The sequence below is a fragment of the Oncorhynchus keta genome, chromosome 1 (assembly GCF_023373465.1).
Source record: "Oncorhynchus keta strain PuntledgeMale-10-30-2019 chromosome 1, Oket_V2, whole genome shotgun sequence".
NCBI lineage: Eukaryota > Metazoa > Chordata > Actinopteri > Salmoniformes > Salmonidae > Oncorhynchus > Oncorhynchus keta.
The window spans coordinates 33,705,630-33,713,994 of record NC_068421.1 but is presented as its reverse complement, the minus strand read 5'-3'; positions in this window follow the sequence as shown (position 1 = coordinate 33,713,994).

The window sequence follows — 8,365 nt, the reverse complement described above, 5'->3', positions numbered from 1 at the left end:
CATTATTACACTAAACTAAGTACACAAAACAAAAATATAAACGCAACATGTAGTGTTGGTCCCATGTTTCATTTGCTAAAATATGATCGCATTTGACATGATCACTTCGAACTGAAATTTCATTATTTCATACCTGGGATATGAACTCACAACCTCTGGATTTCAAGGTATATAGATTTTTTTTTTGCTGCACCACAATATGTCGTATTTCTGAAGTCCCATACATGTTCATTACTTATAATACATCTCTGCACTTAGCAAAATAGTGCCATCTGCACTGTTATTTTAGTTGGCAGGTCGCAGGGAAGTCAGGCGCAGGAGAATGAAATTGGTCGTTTTAATAAAAGTTAACAAAACACCCCAAAAAATATATATATAAAAATAATCAAAGTGGGTACAAAACCCGCGCACCAACACATAACTTGCACAAACATACAATCAAACAATCACCGACAAGGACATGAGGGATGAAACAGAGGGTTAAATACACAACATGGGATTGGAACCAGGTGTGATGGAAGACAAGACAAAACCAATGGAAAATGGATCAGTGATGGCTAGAAGATCGGTGACGTCAACCACCGATCATCGCTCGAACAAGGAGAGGGGCCGACTTCGGCGGAAGTCGTGACAGTACCCCCAGCTGCGCGTTGACACCGACCTCGGGGACGACCGGAGGACAAGGCGCAGGGTGAACCGGATGGAGACCGTGGAACTCTCGCAGCATAGAGGGATCCAACACGTCCTCCACCGGAACCCAGCATCAGGTTTCGGGTCGAGAGCCAGACCCGGTCCCACGGGGCGAACGCCGGGGCCTCACTGCGGTGGCGGTTTGCGCCAACTTTCTGGCACAGCACGGTGCAGCACGGCATGCTGATGGTGGACAACGGGCGGCATCCCATGTCTCCTCCGCGCGCAGGAACCAGTCATCCACCGCAGGAGCCTCGGTCTGACTCTGATGCTAAGGAGCCAGAACCGGCTAATACGCCAATACACACTGGAAGGGGAGAGGTTAGTTGAGGACTGGCGGAGCGAGTTCTGGGCCATCTCTGCCCAGAGAACAAATGCTGCCCACTCTCCCGGCCGGTCCTGGCAATAAGACCTCAGAAACCTACCCACATCCTGGTTAACTCTCTCCACCTGCCCGTTATTCTCGGGGTGAAAACCTGAGGTAAGGCTGACCCAGACCCTCGACATGAACTGAGGACCCCGATCAGACATTATATCCTCAGGCACCCCGTAGTGCCTGAAGAGGTGAGTAAAACAGGGCCTCCACAATCTGTAGGGCCATAGGGAGACCAGGCAAAGGGAGGAGACGTCAGGACTTAGAAAAACGATCCACACCGACCAGGAGCGTGGTGTTACCCTGTGAAGGTAGAAGATTGGTTATGAAATCCACCGACAGGTGCGACCACGGCCGTTGTGGAACGGGTGAGGGTTGTAGCTTACCTCTGGGCAGGTGCCTAGGAGCCTTACACTGGGGGCACACCGAGCAAGAGGAAACATAAATCCTCACATCCTTAGCCAAAGTGGGCCGCCAGTTCTTCCCACTAAGACAGCGCACCGTCAAGCCGATCCCAGGATGAGCAGAGGAGGGTGACTTGTGGGCCCAATAGATCAGCCAGTTGCGGACAGCAGACGGAATGTACAGACGCCCAGCTGGAGACTGAGGGGGAGCAGGCTCTGCACGTGACGCCCGCTCAATGTCCGGTTCCAGCTCCCACACTACCGGCGCCACCAAGCAAGAGGCGGGGATTATGGGAGTGGGATCCATGGGCCGCTCCTTTGTGTCATACAGCCGGGACAATGCGTCTGCCTTAACATTCTGGGAGCCTGGTCTGTAAGAAAGGGTCAACACAAAATGGGTGAAAAACATGGCCCACCTTGCCTGGTGAGGGTTCAGTCTCCTCGCCGCCTGGATGCACTCCAGATTGCGGTGGTCAGTTCAGATGAGAAAAGGGTGTCTAGTCCCCTCAAGCCAATGTCTCCACATCTTCAAGGCCTTGACAACAGCCAACAACTCCCGGTTCCCCACGTCATAGTTTCGCTCCACCGGGCTGAGCTTCTTTGAGAAGAAGGCACAACGGTGGAGCTTTGGTGGCGTGCCCGAGCACTGAGAGAGCACAGCTCCTATCCCAGCCTCGGACGCGTCCACCTCCACTATGAACGCCAAAGAGGGATCCGGATGGGCCAGCACGGGGAGCTGAGGTTAACAAAGCCCTCAGGTGACTAAAATCCCTGTCCGCCTTAGCTGTCCACTGCAAGTTCACCGGGCCCCCCTTCAGCACTGAAGTAATGGGAGCTGCTACCTGACCAAAACCCCGGATAAACCCCGATAGTAGTTGGCAAATCCTAAGAATCGCTGCACCTCCTTTACCGTGGTGGGAGTCGACCAATTACGCACGGCTGCAATGCGGTCACTCTCCATCTCCAACCCTGACGTAGAAATGCGATACCCATCTCCACCCCTGATGTGGAAGCGGTCACCTGCCGCTCTACCCTCGGGTGGGTGGTCGAAGACTGCCCGGAAACGGTGGTGAATTCCTCAAACTGGTCCAAGGCCGCATCTCCCTCTCTCCATATGGCGTTGGCCCACTCCAGGCCTTTCCCGGTGAGGTATGAGACGAGGCCGGACACCCTCATGGTCCGATGGAGCTGGGTGGACTGTGGCTAGATAGATGTTTAATTGAAGGAGGAACCCCTGGCAGTTGGCATCACTCCCGTCGTACTCCTGTGGCAAGGAGAGACGGATGCCACTGGGTTCAGGCGGGAAAGGTGCGCTCAGTGGAGACCCGGTTGTGCTGGTGGAGCGCTAGAAGAACTCCCTGTCTCTCCCAGCGGTCCATTGTCTGGACAACACGGTCCATGGCGGCACCAAGATGGTAAAGTATTACTGCATGCTCCTGGACGCGCTCCTCCACCTCTATGTCCGGGGTACCTTCTCCGGCTGACTCCATAGAAGGTTTGTTGATTCGTGTTGGGTGCGTGTTGGTGGCAGGAAGTCAGGCGCAGGAGAACGAACTTATTTAGTCTGCTCCCAGGCAGACTAAATAACTTTTTTGCCCGCTTTGAGGACAATACAGTGCCACTGACACGGCCTGCAACGGAAACATGCGGTCTCTCCTTCACTGCAGCCGAGGTGAGTAAGACATTTAAACGTGTTAACCCTCGCAAGGCTGCAGGCCCAGACGGCATCCCCAGCCGCGCCCTCAGAGCATGCGCAGACCAGCTGGCCGGTGTGTTTACGGACATATTCAATCAATCCCTATACCAGTCTGCTGTTCCCACATGCTTCAAGAGGGCCACCATTGTTCCTGTTCCCAAGAAAGCTAAGGTAACTGAGCTAAACGACTACCGCCCGTAGCACTCACTTCCGTCATCATGAAGTGCTTTGAGAGACTAGTCAAGGACCATATCACCTCCACCCTACCTGACACCCTAGACCCACTCCAATTTGCTTACCGCCCAAATAGGTCCACAGACGATGCAATCTCAACCACACTGCACACTGCCTAACCCACCTGGACAAGAGGAATACCTATGTGAGAATGCTGTTCATCGACTACAGCTCGGCATTCAACACCATAGTACCCTCCAAGCTCGTCATCAAGCTCGAGACCCTGGGTCTCGACCCCGCCCTGTGCAACTGGGTACTGGACTTCCTGACGGGCCGCCCCCAGGTGGTGAGGGTAGGCAACAACATCTCCTCCCCGCTGATCCTCAACACGGGGCCCCACAAGGTGCGTTCTGAGCCCTCTCCTGTACTCCCTGTTCACCCACGACTGCGTGGCCACGCACGCCTCCAACTCAATCATCAAGTTTGCGGACGACACAACAGTGGTAGGCTTGATTACCAACAACGACGAGACGGCCTACAGGGAGGAGGTGAGGGCCCTCGGAGTGTGGTGTCAGGAAAATAACCTCACACTCAACGTCAACAAAACTAAGGAGATGATTGTGGACTTCAGGAAACAGCAGAGGGAACACCCCCTATCCACATCGATGGAACAGTAGTGGAGAGGGTAGCTAGTTTTAAGTTCCTCGGCGTACACATCACAGACAAACTGAATTGGTCCACTCACACTGACAGCGTCGTGAAGAAGGCGCAGCAGCGCCTATTCAACCTCAGGAGGCTGAAGAAATTCGGCTTGTCACCAAAAGCACTCACAAACTTCTACAGATGCACAATCGAGAGCATCCTGGCGGGCTGTATCACCGCCTGGTACGGCAACTGCTCCGCCCTCAACCGTAAGGCTCTCAGAGGGTAGTGAGGACTGCACAACGCATCACCGGGGGCAAACTACCTGCCCTCCAGGACACCTACACCACCCGTTGTTACAGGAAGGCCATAAAGATCATCAAGGACATCAACCACCCGAACCACTGCCTGTTCACCCCGCTATCATCAGAAGGCGAGGTCAGTACAGGTGCATCAAAGCTGGGACCGAGAGACTGAAAAACAGCTTCTATCTCAAGGCCATCAGACTGTTAAACAGCCACCACTAACAGTGTGAGTGGCTGCTGCCAACACACTGTCATTGACACTGACCCAACTCCAGCCATTTTAATAATGGGAATTGATGGGAATTATGTAAATATATCACTAGCCACTTTAAACAATGCTACCTTATATAATGTTACTTACCCTACATTATTCATCTCATATGCATATGTATATACTGTACTCTACATCATCGACTGCATCCTTATGTAACACATGTATCACTAGCCACTTTAACTATGCCACTTTGTTTACTTTGTCTACACACTCATCTCATATGTATATACTGTACTCGATACCATCTACTGTATGCTGCTCTGTACCATCACTCATTCATATATCCTTATGTACATATTCCTTATCCCCTTACACTGTGTATAAGACAGTAGTTTTGGAATTGTTAGTTAGATTACTTGTTGGTTATCACTGCATTGTCGAACTAGAAGCACAAGCATTTCGCTACACTCGCATTTAACATCTGCTAACCATGTGTATGTGACAAATAAAATTTGATTTGATTTGATTTGGTATAAACGGAGTCGTTTAATAAAGGTTAACAAAACTATTAAAAATATATATACAGTTGGCAAAAACGTATTTAGTCAGCCACCAATTGTGCAAGTTCTCCCACTTAAAAGATGAGAGAGGCCTGTAATTTTCATCATAGGTACACTTCAACTATGACAGACAAAATGAGAGAGAAAAAATCCAGAAAATCACATTGTAGGATTTTTAATGAATTTATTTGCAAATTATGGTGTAAAATAATTATTTGGTCAATGACAAAAGTTTATCTCAATACTTTGTTATATAGCCTTTGTTGGCAATGACAGAGGTCAAACGTTTTCTGTAAGTCTTCACAAGGTTTTCACACACTGTTGCTGGTATTTTGGCCCATTCCTCCATGCAGATCACCTCTAGAGCAGTGAAGTTTTGGGGCTGTTGTTGGGCAACACAGACTTTCAACTCCCTCCAAAGATTTTCTATGGGGTTGAGATCTGGAGACTGGCTAGGCCACTCCAGGACCTTGAAATGCTTCTTACGAAGCCATTCCTTCGTTGCCCGGGGTGTGTGTTTTGGATCATTGTCATGCTGAAAGACCCAGCCACGTTTCATCTTCAATGCCCTTGCTGATGGAAGGAGGTTTTCACTCAAAATCTCACAATACATGGCCCCATTCATTCTTTTGTTTACACGGATCAGTCGTCCTGGTCCCTTTGCAGAAAAACAGCCCCAAAGCATGATGTTTCCACCCCATGCTTCACAGTAGGTATGGTGTTCTTTGGATGCAACTCAGCATTCTTTGTCCTCCAAACACGACGAGTTGAGTTTTTACCAAAAAGTTATATTTTGGTTTCATCTGACCCTATGACATTCTCCCAATCTTCTTCTAGATCATCCAAATGCTCTCTAGCAAACTTCAGACGGGCCTGGACATGTACTGGCTTAAGCAGGGGTCACGTCTGGCACTGCAGGATTTGAGTCCCTGGCGGCGTAGTGTTTACTGATGGTAGGCTTTGTTACTTTGGTCCCAGCTCTCTGCAGGTCATTCACTAGGTCCCCCCGTGTGGTTCTTGGATTTTGCTCAACATTCTTGTGATCATTTTGACCCCACGGGGTGAGATCTTGCGTGGAGCCCCAGATCGAGGAGATTATCAGTGGTCTTGTATGTCTTCCATTTCCTAATAATTGCTCCCACAGTTGATTTTTTTCAAACCAAGCTGCTTACCTATTGCAGATTCAGTCTCACCAGCCTGGTGCAGGTCTACAATTTTGTCTCTGGTGTCCTTTGACAGCTCTTTGGTTTTGGCCATAGTGGAGTTTGGAGTGTGACTGTTTGAGGTTGTGGACAGGTGTCTTTTATACTGATAACAACTTCAAACAGGTGCCATTAATACAGGTAACGAGTGGAGGACAGAGGAGCCTCTTAAAGAAGAAGTTACAGGTCTGTGAGAGCCAGAAATCTTGCTTGTTTGTAGGTGACCAAATACTTATTTTCCACCATAATTTGCAAATAAATTAATAAAAAATCCTACAATGTGATTTTCTGGATTTTGTTTTGTCATTTTGTCTGTCATAGTTGAAGTGTACCTATGATGAAAATTACAGGCCTCTCTCATATTTTAAGTGGGAGAACATGCACAATTGGTGGCTGACTAAATACTGTATATAAAAATAAAGTGGGTACAAAACCTGTCGCGCACCAACACATAACTTGCACAAACATACAAGGACATGAGGGAAACAGAGGGTTAAATACACAACATATAATTGATGGGATTGGAACATGGTGGGAACTAAAACCTCCAGGTGACGATGACACAACGTCCTGACCACTTCACGCAACCATTTGTTGATGTTCAGGGAACGTCCTAATGACACATTTTGCCAGCAGGATATGATTTTCAGCCCAATTCTGAAAACTGTAGAAAACCAGAACTTTCCTAGAAGAGAGCCTTGAGGAACACCATACTTAATTGGTGAATTATAAAGATCAGATACCTAATATGACATAAAACATTCTCAGTGACAATATATTACCAACTTTATGATTTGTTTTATTATCTTTGGGCCACATATTTATTTGTATAGTCAATTATAGCAACTTAAGAAAAACATAATTCAATATTACAAAAATAAACAATCATGTTATGTTTGGGGTTAAGGCCTCGCACCTGCCTGATATTAACCATCCTAATGCCATACATAAAAGGATTGAAAAGTGGTGGACATACCAGAAAATAAACTAATAAAATAGTGTGAAGTATAGCTGGAAGATCTGCAGTTTCATATCTGCTTTGTAGAATCACAAATAACCAGCCAAATAAAGAAGTTCAGCAAAGAGGCTATATGTGGTGTACAGGTGTTAAATGCTTTCTGTTTCGTCTCTTTAGAAGACTTAACATATTTAGAGGAAATAGCTAAAGGCACAGGCAAGTAGTTGTCACAATACACTCTGTCTATAACATTACCACAAAATTGCAGTCGCAATCTCAGGGAGATAATGATGGCGTTGATGAAAAAAATACACCAAGGACAGGCCATTTCAATGGACGGTTTCCTGGACCCAGATTAAGTATAGTCCTGGACTAAAATACACTTTCATGGAGAATCTGTCCATTATTCTTGTTCCCAACCACTGGCAGGTATCTTGGTATTGTTGAGGACTACCTTGTCAGCTTCAGTTTGAATGAGGGGAGGCAACACAACAGTCTGAGGAGATGTAATCGTTGGTAGCCTGGCCCCAGATCTATTTGTTTTATCATTCCAACTCCTTGTCATGTATGAAATGACAAGGGGTGGAATGTTAGCACAAACATACCGGTACCCGGGCTATATACGTATTAGGGCACTATAGTTTTCCTGACCATATGATCTAACCAGGAAAACAGGGAATAACGCAGGACTCTGAGTCCTAGCTATAGTCTAAAACCTAGGCCCAGAGCCTTTCCTGCTTAGGTAACAATTAGGACCGTTATTGACACTCTGGGCTTCCCTAGGCCTACAGTACACTTTCAGAGCCTATCAACCCAGAGCGATGACAGAAGCTGTGTCCCAAATGGCACTCTATTCCCTATATAGTGCACTACCTTTGACCAGAGGCCTCTGATCAATATAGGGAATAGGGAATATATAGAGAGAATAGAGTACAATTTGGGATGCAATCAAGACCAGCCGTTCCTCTCCTGGAGCCCCTCAGGTCTCTACAGGTTAATAGCTGCATTAATTGGTTCCTAGGGAACAAGGCAATATAGTGGACTAATGACCTGGCACCTAATGACTCGATAAACATGTTTATTATGCTCTTGTTATTGGCTTCTACTGTCCCCATGGTGAAGTATGGATGGAGTAAAACAAATTACT